Below are 22,817 nucleotides of genomic sequence, written 5' to 3'. Positions count from 1 at the left end.
GGCTATGGTTTACATTAAAACCGGAGGATCATATTAGAGTGTTTGTTTATATTTAGCAGTTGTAGTTGGTAAAATACACTCCCTGGAGGAGCACCTTCTATGATGCTGCATTTCTTACCTTCTGCCCTTCCCCCATTTGTTATCTCACATCTCGATTTTACATTTTATTTGGTCAAATTTAATTTCATATTAATGAGACTTGGTATTCACTGTGTTATTAATTTGTTTGTTGGATTATTGTAAGAAAAAATTAATGGTGTCATGTCATTTCTGATGTCAGAGTTTGACATTAAATGTGCAGATGTGAATATTAGTAAGTTATGAAAATAAATCAAGAACTTGTGGTTCTAACAAAAAAGCAGTTCACTGATTGTGAGAAACAAAGCTCACACACCTCAATAATTGCAGTCCGAGACAAAATCTGAATCAGCAGTGTCCTTTAGTTTACACTTGCAAGTGGGTGAGATGTCCAGTGCCTATAAGGTAGAGGACATACACACACCAAGTTCAATTCATACATAATATTTATATGATTTGATGTCTTTTGTTTTACATCGCTCCTCCCCTGCTTCCATCGTCCACTTCCCTAAGACCGGTCCCCATTACCCCCGTTTATCTCTTGCCTTATCCGGCCTTGTCTGTGACAAAATGCTTATTCCTGGCCTCACAAGGCTGTTTGACCTCATCCTGCTGTAGGTCATTGTTGGGCATATTCTTTCTTCATCATTATCTACCCCCTTCATCTGTGCCTTTCCCGAGGCTGTTCTGATCCCTATGACCCTTTTAATTGGGGTTTGTTCCTGTGTTTTTGTAAAAGTGGGAAGCAGATGTTTATACCTACTGGTTGTACAGGCGTATCTAGCTTAACTTCATCCCCTCACAACATCTTATCTATTTGCCCGTAATGTCTGCCATTGTTTTACTGGCACATCTCATTCTGACATACAATTTTAGCTAAGACAGAAACAATTATATATTTCCTCCACATCGTTTCCATTCTTGTTGACTCAGCTCGTGGCTAAAACAATTACACACTGGTGTGAGTTCATTTTACTTTGTAAAATGGAATTGCAGAAATAACATTAATTTACCTATATCCCACAATTTCCCCCTTTTCTTTAATTACCATTTGTTATCTTCTGCATTTTTCTTTTAGGGGCACCTGTTTCATCAATGCTGTTTCAATCAGTCTTTGGGTGAGCCCTCGCATACAGGGTATGATACAACAGCCAATGGCCACTAATACCCCGACTACTACTATCAGGGAAGTAAGGATAGAAACCACCATCCCCTTCTACCTTCCAAACCAGGATTCAAGCCATCCTGTGAGAGATGTATCTACTCCTGAATTCTCAGCCAGTTCCTCTGCTAAGGTAGTCAATCCTCTTAAGGCCCGAGTAATTGAACCACCAGGTGCAGTGTTATTAGGAATAAATGTACAACAGCTTCCTCCTAACATCACACACACACATACCCCCTTTTTCTGTTAAAATCCTATCAAGGGCCATTCTGTTTTCCCATACCGTCCTACTTGTCTCATCAAGCTGGTCTGATATTCCTTTAACCGCATCTCTTGTATAATTTATAAATCGCTGTTGATTATAGAAAATGTAATTTATCCAATCTACATTTTTATTAATTGTTACCCACCAAAAGAGAGCTGACACAAAGCCTGCTGCAATCTGGTTACGAGCCTTGAATTCATCAGGTACCCCCCTCGGGACTCCTACAGAATCGAGATAAATCCTGTCATCGAAAGAAGTGTCTAACAGTAATCTCTTACCCCTTCCCTTTTTCCCTCCTATGTTTTCCTTCTCAAATGCCAGGGTAAATGGAATTGTCAATTGTACAATTGCACATATCCCTCTCCAGTCTGGAGGTAGCGTGGGTCTCAATATTTCGCCTCCACAGATCCGCTCAGGCAACCTTTAATGCTGAGTAGTTCCCTCCCTTCTCCGTTTCGGTAACATTCTTAATCTCTGTACATAATTTCAGCTCCCCCAAATCTTACGACCGACTTGTACCTCGTCTACGCACACATGATGTGTGATTTCCAACTGCTGCAGAAAACAGGGGGGGACCTTTTGCATCTTTCTTCTCCAAGGGAGGGAACATCAGAGATAGGGAGGTACAATTCCTATCATTCCACGCAGTCTCATCCTGATACAGGGCTATCATACATTTCATGCCCTTCCTGTCTCGCTTCCACCCGAGCGGAAAGGGAACCACCTGGGTCACTGGCCCACCGGAGGCACATGCATAGCAATTGCTTTTGTTCAGACTTTTCACAGTATACTTTACTCATTCAACCCAGGCATTTGCATCCCCGTACCCAGTTTCTATTTCAATGGTCTGTTTCAAGTCCTTTACCTCTATAAATTTTACTACTTTAGGATCATCGGGAGGGGTGAAAGATTGTATCTTATTACCCAGTAGTTCTCCCCGTTTTCCCTGTCCTACACTAATTGAAGAACAAGAGCCCAAGAAATCCTTCCCATTTGCTTTCATTTCTATCCCAAACGTTTCATTTCATTGTATCTCATAGGTGCCCCCCCCCACCCCACCCCACCCCACCGCCCCAGGATTGTTTTGTGCCATGTAGTTTTCCTTATCGTTAGGTATATTGGGTTACACTTTTTATCAGGACAATCACGAGCTGGTCGGAAGGGGGCCTGGTGTACTGTGACGAGACCATTATACTAAGTACCATCCCCAAGGCCATCCCCATAGGACGTAAGATGTATCTCAGAGCTGCGGTACTGTCTCTGATTATCTACATCCCCACAATTTACTAAGCTGCATACATCAGCGTCTATTACTTGTAGATTATCAGATTCAGGAACCGTTAATAATACATATGAAAATGATATTTGACGAAATCCCAATACTAAAAGGGCTAGCATCATAATTCTAGCAGCATTCCCAGTATTCTAAACATCATGCTGAAGCACAAAAAGACTTAATATACAATCTTACAGAAATAATCCCGCGCTCGCGTCGCCACTGTATAATTAGTTACTCAAAGTCTCTTTAGTCTGAGTTTCAGCGGACCTTGCGTTAATTCGGCTGTCCAGACTTCTTCCTCAACTGGAGATTCCACTGGCCCTTTGATCCGAGTGTAATGAGTCCAGCCTTTCTCCGCTGTCCTTATTGCCGTTTCGGTAGTCAAAAGAGCCTGGTACGGCCCTTCCCAGTCCGGCTGCGATTTAGTCTCTGTCCATGATTTTCCTAAGATTCAATCGCCCGGCTGGATGGGATGAACGGTGAATTCAAGGGGTGGAGTCTGTGCCAATAAACCCTGTTTCCTGAGGAAAAACAAAGAGGAGGACAAGCCCAGTATGTACTTCTTTAAAAACAAATCTTTAGTTTCGGGAATTGGCAATTCTCCATTCGTTCCCAAGTAAGGTAATCCAAATAAGATTTCATAGGGGGATAGTCCCAAATCTTTCCTTGGGGCTGTTCGTACTCGCAAGAGAGCTATAGGTAAACATTTGGTCCAAGGGAGTCTGGTTATTATCAATTTCGAGAGCTGTCGTTTGAGTGTTTGGTTCATTCTCTCAACCCTTCCCGATGATGGCGGGTGCCATGGAGTATGGAACTCCCAGGAAATTCCCAACCATTTCATTACCCCCTGTAACACTTTAGAGGTAAAGTGAGTTCCTTGGTCGGAATCAATATGGTTCACGAGCCCATATCGGGGAATTATGTGGTCCAATATTGTTTTAGACACTCCACTCGCAGTGGCAGTAGCTAGGGGGTATGCCTCAACCCAACCAGATAGATGATCTACTATGACTAGCATATATTTTAGTCTTCCTACCCTGGGGAGTTCAGTATAATCTACTTGTATACTCTGGAAAGGTCTCAATCCTGGGTCTCTTCCTCCCGGGGTCTGTTTTCTCAAGACTTTCTTATTTACCTTTCTGCATATTATACATCCCTCACATTTGTTTAGCAATTGTATATATTTCTTTACATCCATATTCCCTAAGAACTAAATCACACATTGCTTGTACTCCCCAATGGCTGCCTTGGTGTAGGACAGCCATAATTTCTCGCATCATCATTTTGTTTAACATTTCCCTTCCATCAGGTAACCTCCAATGCCCGTCTGCTGTTTTTACAGCCCCTAAATCTCTCAATTCATTTTCTTCACTTTCAGTAAATATAGGAGCTTCCCTAGGACTTGGGACAATAGGTATTAGGGAATGAATCACCACTTCTTGTGGGTTCAGGGCTGCTTCCTTAGCCACTTCATCGGCTAATCTATTTCCCCTAACTTCTAGTTCATTTCCTTTCTGATGACCATTTACATGCACTACTGCTATTTCTCAGGGAAGTAATAGGGACTCCAAGACCCGTTTAATCAATTCTTCATGTACTAATTCTTTCCCTCGGCTATTGATCAGCCGTCGTTCCTGCCATATCTTACCGAAAGTGTGCACAACACCAAATGCATATTTAGAGTCAGTGTATACTGTTCCCTCTTTATTCTCTTATGCCCTAAGGGCTCTTTCCAATGCATAGAGTTCACAAGTCTGAGCTGACCACCCATTTGGCAACCGTCCTGCCTCCACCACACTAATGTTTGTCCCGTCTACGACTGCATACCCATTATGTCTTTTCCCTTCAGTCACCCGGGATGATCCGTCTATAAAAAGTCTAGCCCCTGCATGAAGTGGAACATCTCTCAGGTCCATGCGGACCTTAGTTTGGTATTCTATAATGTCAAAGCAATCGTGCCCTGGATTCTGAGGAGAGTCTCCTTCCCCTTTCCAAAGAAAGGCAGCTGGATTTAAACAATTGTCAGTGACCAACACTAGATCATCCTTTTCTATTAATATTGCCTCATATTTCAGAATCCGCGAGTCTGTCAACCATCGCCCAGCTTTTTGGTTTAGGATTATTCTCACTTGGTGTGGAGTGCTTACTATTAGGGCTTCCCCAAATGTAAGCTTTCTGCTTTCCTCCACCAACAGTGCAGTGGCAGCCACGGCCTGCACACACTCAGGCCACCCCCGGGATACTGGATACAGTAGCTTCGAAAGATATGCTACTGGTTGTCTCATTCCTCCCCACCTCTGGGTCAATACTCCCAAAGCCGCTCCCTTATCCACGGTAGCAAAGAGGTGGAAAGGTTTATCTAGAGAACGTAAGGCTAACACGGGGGCATGGATCAGATCTCTTTTGAGTTTCTCAACTAGGTCTTTTTCCTCATCATCCCAACTTAGACATTTTGGTTCCCCTCTAATAGTTTGAGATATAATTTCTTAGTCTTCTGTGCATAGGAATCAATCCACAATCTGCAATAACCCATTAGACCCAAAAATTTGCGTAACTCCCGTTTAGTGCTGGGCAGTAGCATCCCCACTATTCCCTCCGTCCGTTCCGGGCTTATCTTTCGCTTTCCCTCACTAACTAAATGTCCCAAGTATTTCACTTTTTGCTCCACGTATTGTAGTTTGTTTTTAGATATTCGCAGTCCCTGCTGACCCAGGAAATTTGATAATATGTTAGTGGCTTCTACTACTCTTTCTCTTTTTTTTTTCCTATTACTAAGAGGTCGTCTACATCCTGCAACAGGGTAGTCCCCTTGGGGCTGCTAAATTTCTCCAAAATTTGTTCTAACATCTGTCCAAATAAATTCGGGGATTCCGTAAACCCCTGGGGAAGCACAGTACACCGGTATTGCTGTTTCTGTCCTGTCTTAGGGTCTTCCCACTCAAAGGCAAACAAATTCCTACCTTCCTCTGCCAAGGGACAAGCCCAAAAGGCATCCTTTAAATCTATCACACTAAACCATTTGTGGTTATGAGGGATCTCACTTAATAAGGTATAGGGGTTTGGGATCACTGGGTGCCTGATCTGTACTATTCAATTTAATGTTCTCAAATCCTGCACCATTCGATAAGTTCCATCGGATGTTCGCACTGGTAGAATTGGGGTATTATAAGGAGACATACATGGCTCCAACAGTCCATCTCTAATCAATCCTTCAATTACTGGCTGCAGTCCTCGTTTACCTTCTATGGAAATGGGATATTGTCGCTCACAGACAACGTCCCCTTTTCCTTTTTTTAAAATTTACTTCAAGGGGAGGGATCTGTAGTTTTCCACAATTCCCTTCCCTAGCCCATACAATAGGGTCTATCTCTCTCTCCACATCCTCTGTCAACATTGCCTTTGTACAACTAATTCTTTTTCCTGAATTCCAATCCCCAGTCCTAAGAGGATAATTAAGTCTCTCCCTAATATGTTACTTCCTATATCAGGGATATACAACAGTTCCCCTGTGACCCTATCCTTAGGACCTTCTATCATCATAGGTTCAAATACTGGAACAGTAAATCCTTCCCCTTTTACCCCCGAAACAGTAATTGACCGTGTTGACATTCCTACTTTCTTTGGTTTAAAATTCAGCGATGACTGTGCTGCCCCGTATCTACTAGGAAGACTACCCCTTCCCTACAGGGTCCCACCTTCAGGTTTATCAAGGGTTCCTGGTGGGCCCCCGAGGGCAGGAACCCCTGACACCCCTATTCTTCATCAAAATTCATAAGCGGAATTGCCCTCTCTTCCCTTTTCAGAGCAGGACACTCCCGCTTAAAGTGCCCTATCTTTCCGCAATAATAGCATCCTGCCTGTGGAGACCTCCAGCTCTGCCCCTGTCGCTCGAACCCTCTATCAAACGCTCCCCCTTGTCCTCTCTGTCTGACATGCTGCCACCCACCGCTCCGGTTGCTCACTATTGGTTCCACTCTTTTCTTAACTACCTCATCAACCGCAGCTACCATCATTTTCACCTTCTGCTTCTGTCTCTCATCCTCTCTCTTTACAAACACTTTCTGTGCCTCTCTTAACAATTCATCTAATGGCTTTTCACTCCACCCTTCTATCTTCTGTATCTTTCTCTGTATGTCTGGCCATTCCTTTGTCACAAAATGTACTTTCAAAAGACCCTGTGCCACTGGGTTCTCAGGGTTCGTTCCAGAATATTTCCACATTGCGTCTCTTAATCTCTGCAAAAAAAAGCTGAAGGATTCTCACCTTTCTCCTGTCTAATTTCAAAGACATTAATCAAATTCTGTGACTTCGGAACTGCCTCTCTTATTCCTTTTAGAACCAGGTCTTTCAATTCCCTCATTTCTTCTCTATGCTCCGGATTTTGACTTTCCCACTGGGGGTCTCTGAAGGGAAACTTCACTTCTCCCTGTCCAGCATCCCCATCTCCAATGGGGTGTTCCCTGTCCTATATTTTAATGGCTGCTCCCCATATAAGTCCCCTTTCTTCCCTAGTAAATAGTATATTCAAAATAGACATGAACTCAGCCCAGGTATACAGACTGGGCCCCCAAAATTGATCAATTTGTTCAGACAACCCCACCGGATCCTCAACCAGGACCTTCATTTCTTTTTTAAATGTTCTGACCTCCCCACTGCTGAGGGGGACACTTACAAACCCAATCTTTGTCCCCGATTGGTACCTCCCGAAGGGGATAGGTCATTACGTTCTTCCCCTTTTTCTTTTTTTAAAGAAATATTGCAATATTTCTAGCTCCCCATAACTTCAAACACCAATTCATCAATTCATGCTTGACTAACTTTAAAGCCTGTTCCAAACTTGTAAATATATTTATATATTTATGTTCATTTATTCAGTATTTAATATTCAAAATGTAAAATGCATACAGTTCTCAATTTTGAAATCCACTGTAATCACCAAGTTTTAGTCCCTTAATTTAAATCCAAAATTAGTTTTCTTAAGTAGTCCTGACCAATCATTGCTCAATTACAATACTATAGGTCGTGAAATAATCAGAGCTGCCTTAAAAGAATTTGTCTATTCAAGTTAAAAAAAATATTTCTAATGCATGAACAATGGCAAAATCCAAGGTCACAGATATTAACCATAGAATTTTGTTTTTACTACAATCTAATGTTGAACTGAAACTTCAACTGTCCTCCATAAATCACTTTCATGTAAAGATAAAAGAGATTAGTTAGAAACTGATAGTAAGGCAGTCATGACCTGGAAGAAGAACATTCTGTTTTTTCATAATCTCGATAGAATCCTTAACCTTAAAAGAATTCATGTTAAGTTTCCATAATAAAAATCAGATTCAAAACAGTCCCGGAACTCAAACTCCAGGGAATAAAACGCAAACATTCAATCACCAACAAACAAATGTGCATTCAAACCAAATCACAAAGGGTTAAACTTTCTACCAGCTGTACAGCTCTTTTCATTCTCTCTCTCTCTCTCACTCATTGACAAATAAATTCAGATATTTACAAACCCAGTCTTTGTCCGACCTGTATTTTGGCCAGAAGACGGCAGGACGAAGAATGGATTCCTTAGTCCATATGAAGCAACAATATTTAATCATCTTTTTCCCCTGTACAAGTATTATTTTGCCAATTCCACAACATCCTGCCAAAAGGACTTTCTGGAGGTATGTTGTAAGGGACCCCCCCTCCATTTCCATTGCCTTTTCCTTCTTTTGTTTTCCCGGAGGCTTTTTCCTTACCCACGGCACAACCCATATTGAGTTCCTTCGTTAGTCCCTTATTAACGACTAAAACTCAATCCCAGCCACCAAGGCAATACTTAAAAGTCAGGTTTCTTACCTTGGTCTGTGCACAGAGTTGCCTGGCCCCTTGTCGCCGTACTTTCTATCGAACGCCTATCCCTGTCTGATTCAGATGTCTCTCTTGTGGGATTCGTACCAGTCGCCCAAGGGAGCAGACCAAACCAGGACACGAGACCGCTCCTCAATGGGGAACGGGACGCGTCTTCCCAGTGTCCAAGGCCAGCCACTCCCCCCGGTGATGGAAGAAAATCCCGGACAGCCCCCAATTGTGAGAAACAAAGCTCACACACCTCAATAATTGCAGTCCGAGACAAAATCTGAATCAGCAGTGTCCTTTATTTTACACTTGCAAGTGGGTGAGATGTCCAGTGCCTATAAGGTAGAGGACATACACACACCAAGTTCAATTCATACATAATATTTATATGATTTGATGTCTTTTGTTTTACATCGCTCCTCCCCTGCATACATCGTCCACTTCCCTAAGACCGGCCCCCATTTCCCCTGTTTATCTCTTGCCTTATATGGCCTTGTCTGTGACAAAATGCTTATTTCTGGCCTCACAAGGCTGTTTGACCTCATCCTGCTGTAGGTCATTGTTAGGCATATTCTTTCTTCATCATTATCTACCCCCTTCATCTGTGCCTTTCCCGAGGCTGTTCAGATCCCTATGACCCTTTTAATTGGGGTTTGTTCGTGTGTTTTTGTAAAAGTGGGAAGCAGATTTTTATACCTACTGTTTGTGCAGGCGTATCTAGCTTAACTTCATCCTCTCACAACATCTTATCGACTTGCCCATAATGTCTACCTTCTGACATACAGTTTTAGCTAATACAAAAACAATTATACATTTCCTCCACATCGTTTCCATTCTTGCTGACTCAGCTCTTGGCTAAAACAATTACACACTCATGTGAGTTCATTTTACTTTGTAAAATAAAAATGCAGAATTGCAGAAGTAACATTAATTTACCTATATCCCACATTATCATTTAAACCATGCACCTCCTTTCTGCCTTTTTTTTAAAAGCAATAGGCTTTAACTTTACTTTGTGGCACTGCATTTGCTGTGCGTTTGCCAATTGAGACACAGCCGTGGACCAACTTTTCCAAAGTCTGTCCCCTGCCTGGATTCACTCCCTTTCCCTTCAGTTTGTGCAAGTCAGCTACTGAATCCCAGAACGAAAAAGAAATGAAAAAGTGGGTGAGAAAAGAGAGTGTCGTACCCACAGATGTTGGACAGAGTTGCAGTCTAGGGTGAAGCTCAATCTTCATTCAAAGAGAGAGAGGAACAACCGCATCTTGAGAAACTCACAGCCCAACTTCCGCGTTCAGACAAAGAGGTTGTTCTGAATGGCAGAAGGACCAGGCTCCTTCCGGTCCTCCGGGTCTCACCATTGGTCCTTCAGAAGGAAGTCAAGCGCTGTTTCCGCGGACAGCGACGAGCATGCTCAGTGCTTTTGCTGACACCGCAGTACATGCGCAGTTGTTGCTGACACCGCAGTACATGCGCAGTTGTCGCTGACACCGAGAAGCATGTGCAGCATGCTCTGTGGTGGTGCTGGCTTTACTGACAGATTTTAAGTGTCCAAATGTCAATAGGAGAAAAAAAAGCTGCAGCCACAATTTTATTATTCCCTGTGGCTCGACATTTTATTCCTTTTGAATTTCGTCCGGCTTTGTATGTCTTTTCCCCAGGGTAGAGGAAGTCCAAAACTAGACGGCATAGGTTCAGGGTGAGAGGGGAAAGATTTAAAACGGACCTAAGGGGTAACTTTCATGTAGAGTGTGGTGTGTGTATGGAATGAGCTGCCCAGAGGAAGTGGTGGAGGCTGCTACAATTACAACATTTGAAAGGCATCGGGGTCAGGATGGGTATCTGAATAGGAAGGTGTGAGAGAGATATGGGCGAAATGCTGTCAAATGGGTCACTAGATCAATTTAGGATATCTGGAGGGGATGGGCGAGTTGGACTGAAGGATCTGTTTCTGTGCTGTATGACTCTATGCGTCTATTTCAATGCAAGTTTCAGAAACATGACTGCAGCTTTTAAAAATATAAATTAATATGCTTTTAGATGTTAACAATGTTTCTGATTATATCATTTTAGCTGTTCTTAATTTTAAAGATCAGCCATTTCTTGCGCACCCCTGTCTTCCAGGTAGAGTCATCGCTATCGATTCTCTCTCTTTCCTGAGAAAGAGATACAGCAATCAAAGAGGGCACGAGAAAGTATGGTAGAAGGGAGGGAGAATGGACAAGGGAGTGGGGGTAGAGAGAGAGAGAGAAAATGACGGGACAGAGGGTGGGGTGCAGAAAATGAGGGGAAGAGAGAGAGGGCGGCTGAGCACAGAGAATTGGTAGGTGCAGAGTGTGAGGAGAGAGAGTGGACGGGGACCAAGTGTTTGGGGGACTGACGGCACAAATCTCACCTTCCTCAGGACTGGTGTCAGTGTCTCATGTATTGGAACCCACTCCACCCACAGCAGACCTGAGGCAATTGTTTCTCAATAGATGCTTGGCTAATGCAATAGAATCATATAATCCTGACAGGACATTTGGCCTACAAAATTCAGACTGACCTTCCAAACAGTATCCCATCCAGACCCACCCGTTTTTCCTGCAGTTCCCCATGGTTAACCGACCCTCAGTTGCACATATGTGCACACGTTAGCACGGCCGATCTACCCTGAACTGCACCCAGAGTTAACTCATGCAGGCAGAAGGGTGAGAACGTGTGAAAGTCCACACAGACAGCTGCTCAAGAGTGGGGCCGAACCCAGGTCCCTGACATTGTGAGTCAGTGGTATGAACCACTGAGCCATCGTGCTGCTCAGAGCTTTGATGTTCTGCTTTGTCCTAGTAGTTTCTAACTTTTCATGTGCCCTTAGCAGAGGCTCTCTCCTCCTGACATTGTTGGACCACACCCACTGCAACCTTCTCCAGCCCTGAGCACATCGGTTCCTAAATCCTGGCACCAAACAGACACCAATGCCATCTGTGCTCCTGCTGACAACTGCAGAGAACGGAGACCATCTCTGTCACTGTTCTGTCCCTTACCACCATCTCCCCCTCCCCAATGTTGTTTTTACTCCCTCTGCCCAACCAGTTAGCGCCTACCACCTGCAGCCCTCTATCAGATCCCCTTTATCTGCCAGACCTGCACTTACATCCTCCTGATCCTGTCCACTGATGCAAACAAAAGGCTCTCTCCAGAAGGGAATGACAATCTCCCAGAATAAAGTGCCTGGTTAACTTTCCCACTTTACCCTCAACATGTCTGCAGCCTGGCTTCCCGCTCCATCCCTCTGGACGAATATCCTCCAGGATGTGTTTGCCCTGGATCAAAGCATCCAGAGCCTCCCACCTTCTGCAAATTGAAAGACAAGCCCCACCCTGCCCTCTCCAATGTGTGTTGTATAACTGATAGGCAAGTACGGAACCCATGAGGATGGCCTCAACACGGACCTTGGTTTCATGTCACACGACAAGTGACCGCACTCACACAGACTTGTACCCCATTATTCACACACGTTACCAAGCATGGTCGAATGCAAACACATGCTCTTATGCACAAACACACACGCTCGCATGCATGCACACACATGAGTTTATGGGCTGAAATTGCAATTGCAGAATTTTATTTGCAGATACATTATATTTTGCTCAAAAAGCACACAATCGTCAGGCAGTCAATCCATGTGTCATGTTATAAATCCTTACTTTGGAAACAGAACCAATCTGACTCAAGATTGGGTTGCAGACAAACTCTAACATGAGTGAATCAGAGGATTTTCTTTCCCCAGAAAATGATTTCATCATTATATTCTGAACTCCAGATTTCTGACTGAATTCCAATTCCGCCATCTGCTGTGGTGGGATTCAAACCCAGGAGTTCCGAGGAGTCCCCAGAACTGGGTTGATAGTCCAGTCGATAATGGCACTCGGCCCTGTTCCTTCAATCACCCTGTGATGGCACATGAACTCACTGGTGCCTCTGCAGGTGGGAGGAGGGGGTGATGGCCTTCCCGTACTGAGAGCAGGTGAGCATGCTGTGCCTGGTGTGGACCCGCTAGTGTGTCTGCAGGCTGGAAGAATTGATGAATCCCTTCCTGTGCCTGGAGCAGGTGATCAGCCATTCCCTGTTGTGGACTTGCTGGTGAACTTCTAAAATCTCAAAACATATAATCAAGAAAGAACCCACTCTATTCACTACTGCAGACTTACGGCACGGTTACACGTTAAAAACTCTGCACTAATCTGTTCCTGTGCTGTGAGCTCTCCTACAAATGTTCCTTCAAGGTCAGCTGTGAATTTTGCTGTTTGTTAATTTTTCCAAGATGTTCAGAGATATATGATTTCAAACAGGAAAGGCAGCAACTATGCAGATTCACTGCTGTATCCGTTAGTAGTATAGGTTTCTCTCTCTCTCTCTCCCTTACAGACCATGTGCTTGTTGCCTTTGGCTGTCTTTCTCCATTTTAAAATTGCTGTTGTCTTGATTTTTTTACTCTAAAGTTCCAAAACAATGCATCAGCATATAAAACATTAATTGCTGCTCCTGGAATTCAAGGAAATCGCCTCCAACACTGGAAATACCTCAAAACAGGAGCAGCTCTTACAGCCACAAATTTTCCAGTCCTCCATCTTGGATTAGTTCTTGGTGAACCTTCCCATCTCCTCGGTTACAGTTATTCAAATAATTTGCTTTTCTATTTTTGCTCGAAAAGTGGATAACCTCACGTTTATCCACGCTAACTACATCTGACATATATTTGCCCACTCACTCAGACTGTGAAATAACATTGTATCCTCTTCACAGCTCACCCTTCCACCCAGCTTCGTGTCATCTGCAATTTGTGACATATTCCAATTAGTTTCCTCATCTAAATCATTGACACATACTGTGAATACCTGGGGTCCTAGTCCCAATCCCTGCAGTTATAAAACATTGATCTGATTGACCATACAAAATAGCAGATGTTAGCTTGACGTTAACAACTGACGAAGACCTGATTAGCAATTATGAACCACTGAATGACTAAATCACAGAAGCAGGCCATTCAGCCCATCGTGTCCATGCAGCTCTCTAAATGAGCTTTCTGATGTTGTGCCATTTTCCTGACGCTTCCTTGGAAACTGGTACATTGCTTGTCATCAAATAATTTTCCAATGCTCTTAACTGAATCTGCTTCAACCACTGTTCCATGCAATGTCTTCCAGATCTATTTACTCACTGTGTGAAATTTCTTTCTCACATCACATTTTCTTCCTTGTTATGGATTTGAAATCTGCATTCTTATTCTCAATGCTCTTACCATGGTGAACAGTTTTTCACTGTCTTTTCTGGGTATGATTTTTCTCATAATTTTCAAACCTTCTTTTGAATCTGACTTCAGAGATCAGTCCATGAGGCCAAGCCTCATCAACAACACAGAAACAACCGAGCATCTAAAGGGACGGCCCCTCAGTCATCACTGTGAGCCCCATAGCAACCATTGTTACCTGGGCAGCCATGCATTCCAAACCTGGTCTCTCAACATCTCTATTATTGGCCCACAGTTTGGAAAACTGTGATTCTCACTACGAGTATAACAATGGATTTTTTTTAAAGCGTTGTTGCTGAGAAGTTTAATACTTTCTGTCCAGTAGGAAGTCAATGATGTGTTTGAGTTTGAATGACTCAGTGAATCCCTTCCCACATGTGGAGCAAGTGGATCACCGCTCCCTGTGTGCCTGTGGGGATTACATTCCAGGTCAAACCGGGAATTGGATCTCTTCCTACAGCCTGAACATACTCCTGGTAACTCTCCAGGAGGACTGCGCTTGTGTGGCACAGGTCAGATCATTGGCTGGCTTAGTCGTGCTCCTCGGATGCTGCTGGCCTGCTGTGCCTTTCCAACACCACTCTAATCTAGATTCTGGTTTCCAGCATCTGCAGTCCTTGTTTTTACACAGTACATAAAGATGCCATTCACACTTTCATGTCTATAATAGTTCCTGAAACACCCACCTATTCTCCACCCCTATCTCCATCATCTTGCAACTGTCCAGCATTCTCGGTAGTGTAGTGGTTAGTATCCCCATCTGTGACTCAGGAGACTGGGGGTGCAATTCCGTGATGGGGAGGATTTGATATTTTTCTGGATGTCTTGTTGCACAGAGGTAGCGACCCTAACCCTGGATCGGGTTCAAGTCCTGCTTGCTCCAGAGTTCAAAAATTCACAAATATAGGAGCAGAATTAGGCCATTCAGCCCATCAAGACTGCTGTGCCGTTCGATCAAGACTGCTCATCACCCCCATTTTCCTGCCTGATCCCTTGAAAGGGTTCAGAAAAGACTTACACTGATGTTTCCAGAGTTGGAGCATTTGGGAGAGGCTTAATAGGCAGGAGCTGTTTTCCCTGGAGGTTCAGAGGGTGAGGGGTGACCTTATGGAGGTTTATAAAACAATGAGAGGCATGGATAGGATAAACAGACAAGGTCTTTTCGATGGGGTGGGGGAGTCCAGAACTAGTCGGCATAGATTTAGGGTGAGAGGGGAAATATGTAAAAGGGACCTGAGGGGCAACTTTTTCATTTAGAGGGTGTGCTTGTATGGAATGAGCTGCCAGAGGAAGTGGTGGAGGCTGGTACAATTACAGCATTTAACAGGCATCTGGATGGGTAGGAAGGGTTTAGAGGGATATGAGTCAAGTGCTGGCAAATTGGACTAGATTAGGTTAGGATATCTTTTGACATGGTCAAGTTGGACTGAAGGGTCTATTTCCGTGCTGCACATCTCTATGACTCGAGAACAAATGTTCAACGAACTGGTCTGCAATTTCCCACATATGGCCTCCCTCCCATTCTGAATACAGACGTTACATTAGCATTTTTCCAATCCAATGGAACCATAAGATCATATGACACAAGAGCAGATATGAGGCCATTCAGTCTATCGAGTCTGCTCCCCCATTCAATCATGGCTGAGATGTTTCTCAACTCCATTCTCCAGCTTTCTTCCCATAACCTTTGATCCCCTTGACAATCAGGAACATATATATATATCTCAGTCTTAAATAAACGCAATGAATCTTTCCCATGTTAAGAGATTTTTGGAATATTGTAACTAATGAATTCACTATCTCCGCTGCCACTTCCTTCAGGACCCAGGATGTAGGCCATCAGCATTAGTGGACTTGTCTGTCCTCAATCCAAATAGTTTGCTGTGTATCTTTACCCTCTCAATGTTGATTGTTTAAGTTCTACCCTTTCTATAGCCTCTGACTTGCCAATTCTAATAGGAATAGTTCTGTTGTCTGCCAACATAAAAACTGAGATCATCTCTGCCCCAATGAATGTTCAATGTTCAATGTTCCCCCATGAACTCACAGTTTTCATCTTCCAAGGTACCACACTTAGCTCAGCGACTGTTTCCATTAGCATACCAACAGAAGCTTTTGCTGTCCTTTTTGATATTTAGTGCGAGGTCTCGTTTATAAGTGAACTTATCTATTTTTATTTATATTTTTAAATATCCCTTTGTTTATGTTTGAAATTTTCCTAATGTTTGACCCTTCCAGAGGTCCAGAATACCATTTCACAACAGGCTGAAAAGTTAAAAAAACACGACGTTGGAACTTTTTAAAATAGCCCCTTTCTGGAGGCTGGGGGCCGGCAAAACGATCGCCCCGCCCCCATTGTCACCGATTGTTTGGTGGCCTCCCCAACCACGCCCCCTCAACCCAGGAGACGTCACATACCTGGGCCCCGCCCCTTGTGAGCTGGCGCATGTGCAGTGCAGGTCCTGCAGCGGGACTGAGGCGTTGTTGCTGAGTGTGGGAGCAGAATGGTGCCGGTGGCTGAAGTAATAAGAACCGCTGGAAAAACTGAGCAGGTCCGGCAGCTTGTGCCGAGAGAAATCATTTCGGGTCCGGTGATCCTCCTTCAGAACAGGACCAGGTTTCAGAAACATCCCGGGGAGGTCGCCAGGCCCGAGCGCCAAGACCTGGCTCCTGCCCCCGGGGAGAGGAGACAGTGAGACAGGGTAGGATTGGAAACCGCGGGAGGAGGGAGATTGGGGAGTTTATAAACTCCTAGGGGGAGGCCTGAGGCCTCCAATGGAAGCCCCACGGGCCCAGTGTTTACTCCACCGGCGAAGGAGCTCTCGGGTTGCCAGGGCAACCGGCCGCCATCTTTGTGAGGGTCAGGCGCATGTTGTCTTGGGGTGGGGAGCGCGGACGGCCATCTTGGTAAAGGCACCATCAACTGTCATTTCTGGGAGAGAATTCCAACCTCGTGGTAACCTCGGCCTTTGCCGAACTTCAGCCATGCTAAATTACTGATAATGTCCAAGCATGGTCTTGTTAGTGTATGTTGACCATGCTAATTTACCCCCAGTGTCCCGAGATGTGCAGGTTAGAGTGGATTGGCCGAGATAAGTTTATCCATAGTGTTCGGGGTTCTGCAGGTTAGGGTGAAGGTCTGGACCCCCTCAATCGGCGCTCTCGATCCGAGATCGGTCAAAAGAATCACTAGGAGTACGGTCTATTTAAAGCAAGGTTATCAGCTTAATGACATAAGGCAGCCTAGCACAGATTTGTCCAGCAACACAGGTTAAAAGCTTCTGTGTTCCGTGGCAATATTACACAATTATATTTGAAAATTACACATTATTTATTTTTGCGAGAGCACAGCCTGAATTACAAGAAAAGACCAATAAAATGTAACAAGGTGACATGATTGACAGCAGGTTAGTCCAATGATATTTCATGGGAAACAGATTGTTTTACGCGCAAAATCATCCCGTGCTTGCTAGTTCAAGATTAGTTCGAAAACCAAATTACTTATGATTCATATTATGCAAACTCCAATGTTCTCTTTTATTTCTAAATCCAACCAACTCAGCAAAGCAGCAATTCAAGTTCAATGTCAAATCATAACCTGAAGCCATTTTGTTATATTTATTTTAAATATTATTTAAAATTGAAATGCCATTTTGTGGTTAATAAAAACCTACATACACCTGTTGCTCCTAACAACAGCCTAAATTCAAATTTTAAATCCTGATCTCAATAAAGCAGCAGTTGTCTCATTACCCAAAAGGTTGAGACCACAAACGATATAAGTACGGTTTTGATGGCTAATAACTCCTGAAAATCCTCCTACAGAAAAATGTCACTGAGAGCTGCATATCCCAAAGAGTGATATTACTGTTTTGTAGAGATTTTGTACTCTTCCATTCTATGCAAAACTCAGGGGAGACTACATTCCTACAGTTACAGCACGAGGAGTACTTACTTTATTCAAAATAATAACCAGGTTTAGTGTAGGTAAGGGAGGGACCTTGCCAGTAAGAGGCATGCCTGTCTTTCTGATTTCCTTGAGGCTGTTTAATAGATAGGTCTTTTGGTAAGAGATGCAGTTATTATCCCAGAAAAGTTCCACCCATCCCATAATTGGGAAGACATTGGTGCCAGTAGGGGTCAAAGAGTCTTTTTGCTGAAGTCAGCACATAACAGACCACTTCATCTCTGCCAAATATTCTATTGTGACTTTGAAGAAACAAATTGTAATCGAAAGATAACATTTCCCTATCTTTTCTTTTGTGGTGTGACCTATTTGGATGGGGCAAGGCTTACCAGGGTAGCTGATAGCACAACTGGTATCAAACTGGCACAGAACACCTTTACAGGGTAAAGACCATTTAGACTTGTTCTGTAAATGAACTGTTCAATCTCTGACCACTGCAATAGTCATTCTTGGTAATGTTCAGTCCCTCAGCAGACGAGGACATCTTCCTGGCATAGTTGGTGCATAGTCTCTGGTTGCTCAGGATCGCACAGGTAAACTGTTCCTTCTTGTGCACCAATGCAGAATGGCTTTTCAATTTAAAACGGCTTCAGGTTATGATTTGATACTGTGAACTTGAATTGCTGCTTTGCTGAGTTGGTTAGCTTTGGGGAAATGAAAACAATGGCGTTTAATAATATAAATCATATGAATTTGGTATTGGAACTAACCTTGAACTAACAAGCAGGGGATGATTATGAGAGTATAACAATCTGTTTCCTAGGAAATATTGGACTAACCTGCTGTCAATCATGTCACCTTATTACATTTGATTGCTCTTTTAAGGCTGTGCTGTCTCTTAAAAAACATGTAAATGATGTGTAATTTTCGAAAGTAATTCTGCAATTTCGCCACGGAGCTCAGAAGCTTTAACTTCTGTGTTGCTGGACAGAATTGTGTCAGACTGCCTTACTTTATTAAACTGATAACCTTGCTTTGTACAGTCCTCATTCCATTCGTTCTTTGACCGATCTCAAGACCGAGGGGTCCCGCCTGGGATCCAGATCTTCAAGGGTGGATTGGCCATGCTAAATTCCCTCCATAGTGTCCAGGGATGTGTAAGTTCGGTGTATGACTCTGGGATAAATGTAGGGCAATAAGGGGAGGGATATGGGTGAATTACCATTCAGAATGTTGGTTTGGACTTGTTGGGCCGAGTGGCCTGCTTCCACACTGTGAGGATTCTTTGAAGGGAAGGGATTTTTGCAAACTGCTCTCCTTCCATCTGCTGCAGAGTTCTGCTGTCGGCCTGTCCCCGCTCCCTGCCCCATTTTTGACATCACAACGCGGAAATGGCCCTATCAGGTTTCAGTGTGAAATACCCTCCTCTGGGCAACTCCTCATCCTGGGAGGGAGAGAGGGAGGGGGTAATCTGTTCACTTGTCGCAACTGGAGTGAATTCAAGGAGGGAATTTATCTGCCAACTCAGGTATGTGTCTTAATTGCCCGGGTGAGGAGGGAAGGAGGATAGCAATTGGGGAGGGGGAGATACTTTATTTTTATTTTTAAAATGCATCTGATTCCCACAAATAAATGCATCAGGTTCAAGTACAGCACGTGCAATGATCCACATTGCAGCTTCAAGCTGGCTGCAACAGTTTTCCATCCTCTGTTCTTGCTCCGTGTTGGCTGCAGCACATTTGGTTTCCTTCCCTCATCTCTTCTTTCTGACCCCCCGACCCCGAAGTGTTCATGCTTCCAAACTGACCCTCAAAAGTTCAGGTTATACTTCCATTCTTTCCCAGTTTTCAAAACCCACAAAATACAACTTTCCCAACCCTCTGAGTATCGGAGTTGGGAGGTTATGTTGTGGCTGTACAGGACCTTGGTTTGGCCACTTTTGCTCTCGTTCTTATCAAAAGGACATTGTGAAACTTGAAAGGGTTCAGAAAAGATTTACAAGGATGCTGCCAGTATTGGAGGGTTTGAGCTGAATTGTTTTGGGCTGTTCTCCCGAGTGTGGCAGAGGCGTTTGTATACATTTATAAAATCATGAAAGGCATAGATTGGGTAAAGAGACAAGATATTGTCCCCTGGGTTTGGGGGTGTCCAGAACTAAAGTGTAATAGCTTTAGGGTGAGGTGGATGAGAAAAGATTTAAAAGAAACCGAAGGGCAACTTTTTAACTCAGAGGGTAGTGAGTGTAAAGAATGAGCTGCCAGATGAAATGGTGGAGGCTGTCACAATTACAGTATGTGAATGGCATCTGGATGGTTTCTGAATGGGAAGGGTTCAGAGGGGTATGGGCCAAGTGCTGGCATATGGGACTAGATTAATTTCGAATATCTAGTCAACATCAATGAATTAAGACCATAAGACATAGAAGTGGAAGTAGGCCATTCAGCCCATTGAGTCCATTCTGTCATTTAATCATGGCTGATAGATATTTCAGCTCCAATTACCCACACTCTCCCCGTAGCCCTTAATTCCTTAATCAAGAATTTATCAATCTCTGCCTTGAAGACATTTAATGTCAGAAAGGCAAGGTTACATTGATCATGGGTGACTTCAATATGCAGGTGGACTGGGTAAATAATGTTGCTCGTGGATCTAAAGAAAGGGAATTCATGGAATGCTTACAGGATGGCTTTTTGGAACAGCTAGTCATGGAGCCCACAAGAGAGCAGGCTATTCTGGACCTAGTGCTTTGCAATGAACCAGACTCTATAAAAGATCTTAAAGTAAGGGAACCCTTAGGAAGTAGCGACCATAATATGGTAGAGTTCAGTCTGGAGTTTGAAAGGGAGAAGGCGAAATCTGATGTAATGGTGTTACAGTTGAATAAAGGTAATTATGAGGGCATGAGAGAGGAACTGACTAAAATAGACTGGAAGCAGAGGCTAACCGGGAAGACACTAGAGCAAAAATGGCAGGAGTTTGTAGGTATAATTGAGGACACTGTACAGAGGTTCATTCCCAAGAAAAGAAAGATTAACCGGGGAGGGATTAGACAACCTTGGCTGACAAAGGAAGTCAGGAAATGTATTAAAGAAAAAGAGAGATCCTATAAAGTGGCTAAGAACAGTGGGAAATCAGAAGATTGGGAAGGATACAAAAGCCAACAGAGGATAACAAAGAGTGTAATAAGAAATGAGAGGATCAAATATGAAGGTAGGCTAGCCAGTAATATTAGAAATAATAGTAAAAGTTTCTTTCAGTACATAAGAAACAAACGACAGGCAAAAGTAGACATTGGGCCACTTCAAACTGATGCAGGGAGCCTAGTGATGGGAGATAAGGAAATAGCAGGAGAACTTAACAAGTACTTTGCGTCAGTTTTCACAGTGGAAGACAGGAGTAATATCCCAAAAATTAAAGGGTGTCACGGGGCTGAGTTGAGTATGGTTGCCATTACGAAAGAGATAGTGCTAGAAAAGTTAAAAAGTCTTAAAATTGATAAATCTCCTGGCCCCGATGGGATACACCCTAGAGTTCTGAGAGAGGTTGCTGAGGAAATAGCAGAGGCATTGGTTGAGATCTTTCAAGAGTCACTGGAGTCAGGAAAGGTCCCGGACGATTGGAAGATGGCTGTAGTAACCCCCTTGTTCAAGAAAGGATCAAGGCAAAAGATGGAAAATTATAGGCCAATCAGCTTAACCTCAGTTGTTGGTAAAATTCTAGAATCCATCATTAAGGATGAGGTTTCTAAATTCTTGGAAGAGCAGAGTCTGATTAGAACAAGTCAACATGGATTTAGTAAAGGGAGGTCATGCCTGACAAACCTGTTGGAATTTTTTGAAGAGGTAACAAGTAGGTTAGACCAGGGGAACCCAGTGGATGTGGTCTATCTGGACTTTCAAAAGGCCTTTGATAAGGTGCCACACGGGAGACTGCTGAGCAAGGTGAGGGCCCATGGTGTTCGAGGTGAGCTGCTGGGATGGATTGAGGATTGGCTATCTAACAGAAGGCAGAGAGTTGGGATAAAAGGTTCTTTTTCAGAATGGCAGCCGGTGACGAGCGGTGTCCCGCAGGGTTCGGTGCTGGGGCCACAGCTGTTCGCATTATATATTAATGATTTGGATGAGGGAACCGGGGGCATTCTAGCGAAGTTTGCCGATGATACAAAGTTAGGTAGACAGGCAGGTAGTACTGAGGAAGTGGGGAGGCTACAGAAGGATCTAGACAGGTTGGGAGAGTGGTCCAGGAAATGGCTGATGGAATTTAACGTGAGCAAGTGCGAGGTCTTGCACTTTGGCAAAAAGAATATAGGAATGGACTACTTTCTAAATGGTGAGAAACTTAATAAAGCCAAAGCACAAAGGGATCTGGGAGTGCTAGTCGAGGATTCTCTAAAGGTAAACATGCAGGTTGAGTCAGTGATTAAGAAAGCGAATGCAATGTTGTCTCTTATCTCAAGAGGGTTGGAATATAAAAGCAGAGATGTACTACTAAGACTTTATAAAGCTCTGGTTAGGCCCCATTTGGAGTACTGTGTCCAGTTTTGGTCCCCACACCTCAGGAAGGACATACTGGCACTGGAACGTGTCCAGCGGAGATTCACACGGATGATCCCTGGAATGACAGGTCTAGCATATGAGGAACGGCTGAGGATACTGGGATTGTATTCGTTGGAGTTTAGAAGATTAAGGGGAGATCTAATAGAGACGTACAAAATAATACATGGCTTTGAAAAGGTGGATGCTAGAAAATTGTTTCTGTTAGGCGAGGAGACACAGCCTTAGAATTAGAGGGGGTCATTTCAGAACGGAAATGCGGAGACATTTCTTCAGCCAGAGAGTGGTGGGCCTGTGGAATTCATTGCCACGGAGTGCAGTGGAAGCCGGGACGCTAAATGTCTTCAAGGCCGAGATTGATAGGTTCTTGTTGTCTAGAGGAATTAAGGGCTACGGGGAGAATGCTGGCAAGTGGAGCTGAAATGCGCATCAGCCATGA

At 43.7% G+C, this 22,817-nt stretch overlaps 1 long non-coding RNA gene across 1 annotated transcript in view; it reads left to right on the top strand.

Annotated features, from left to right (window-relative positions):
• LOC140460957 (uncharacterized) overlaps positions 1–22,817 on the top strand; it is a 49,331-nt gene that overhangs the window by 12,103 nt on the left and 14,411 nt on the right. The gene's annotated exons all lie outside the window — the stretch shown is intronic.

The sequence above is a fragment of the Chiloscyllium punctatum genome, chromosome 36, assembly GCF_047496795.1.
Source record: "Chiloscyllium punctatum isolate Juve2018m chromosome 36, sChiPun1.3, whole genome shotgun sequence".
NCBI lineage: Eukaryota > Metazoa > Chordata > Chondrichthyes > Orectolobiformes > Hemiscylliidae > Chiloscyllium > Chiloscyllium punctatum.
This window is presented reverse-complemented; position numbering and strand designations above follow the sequence as displayed.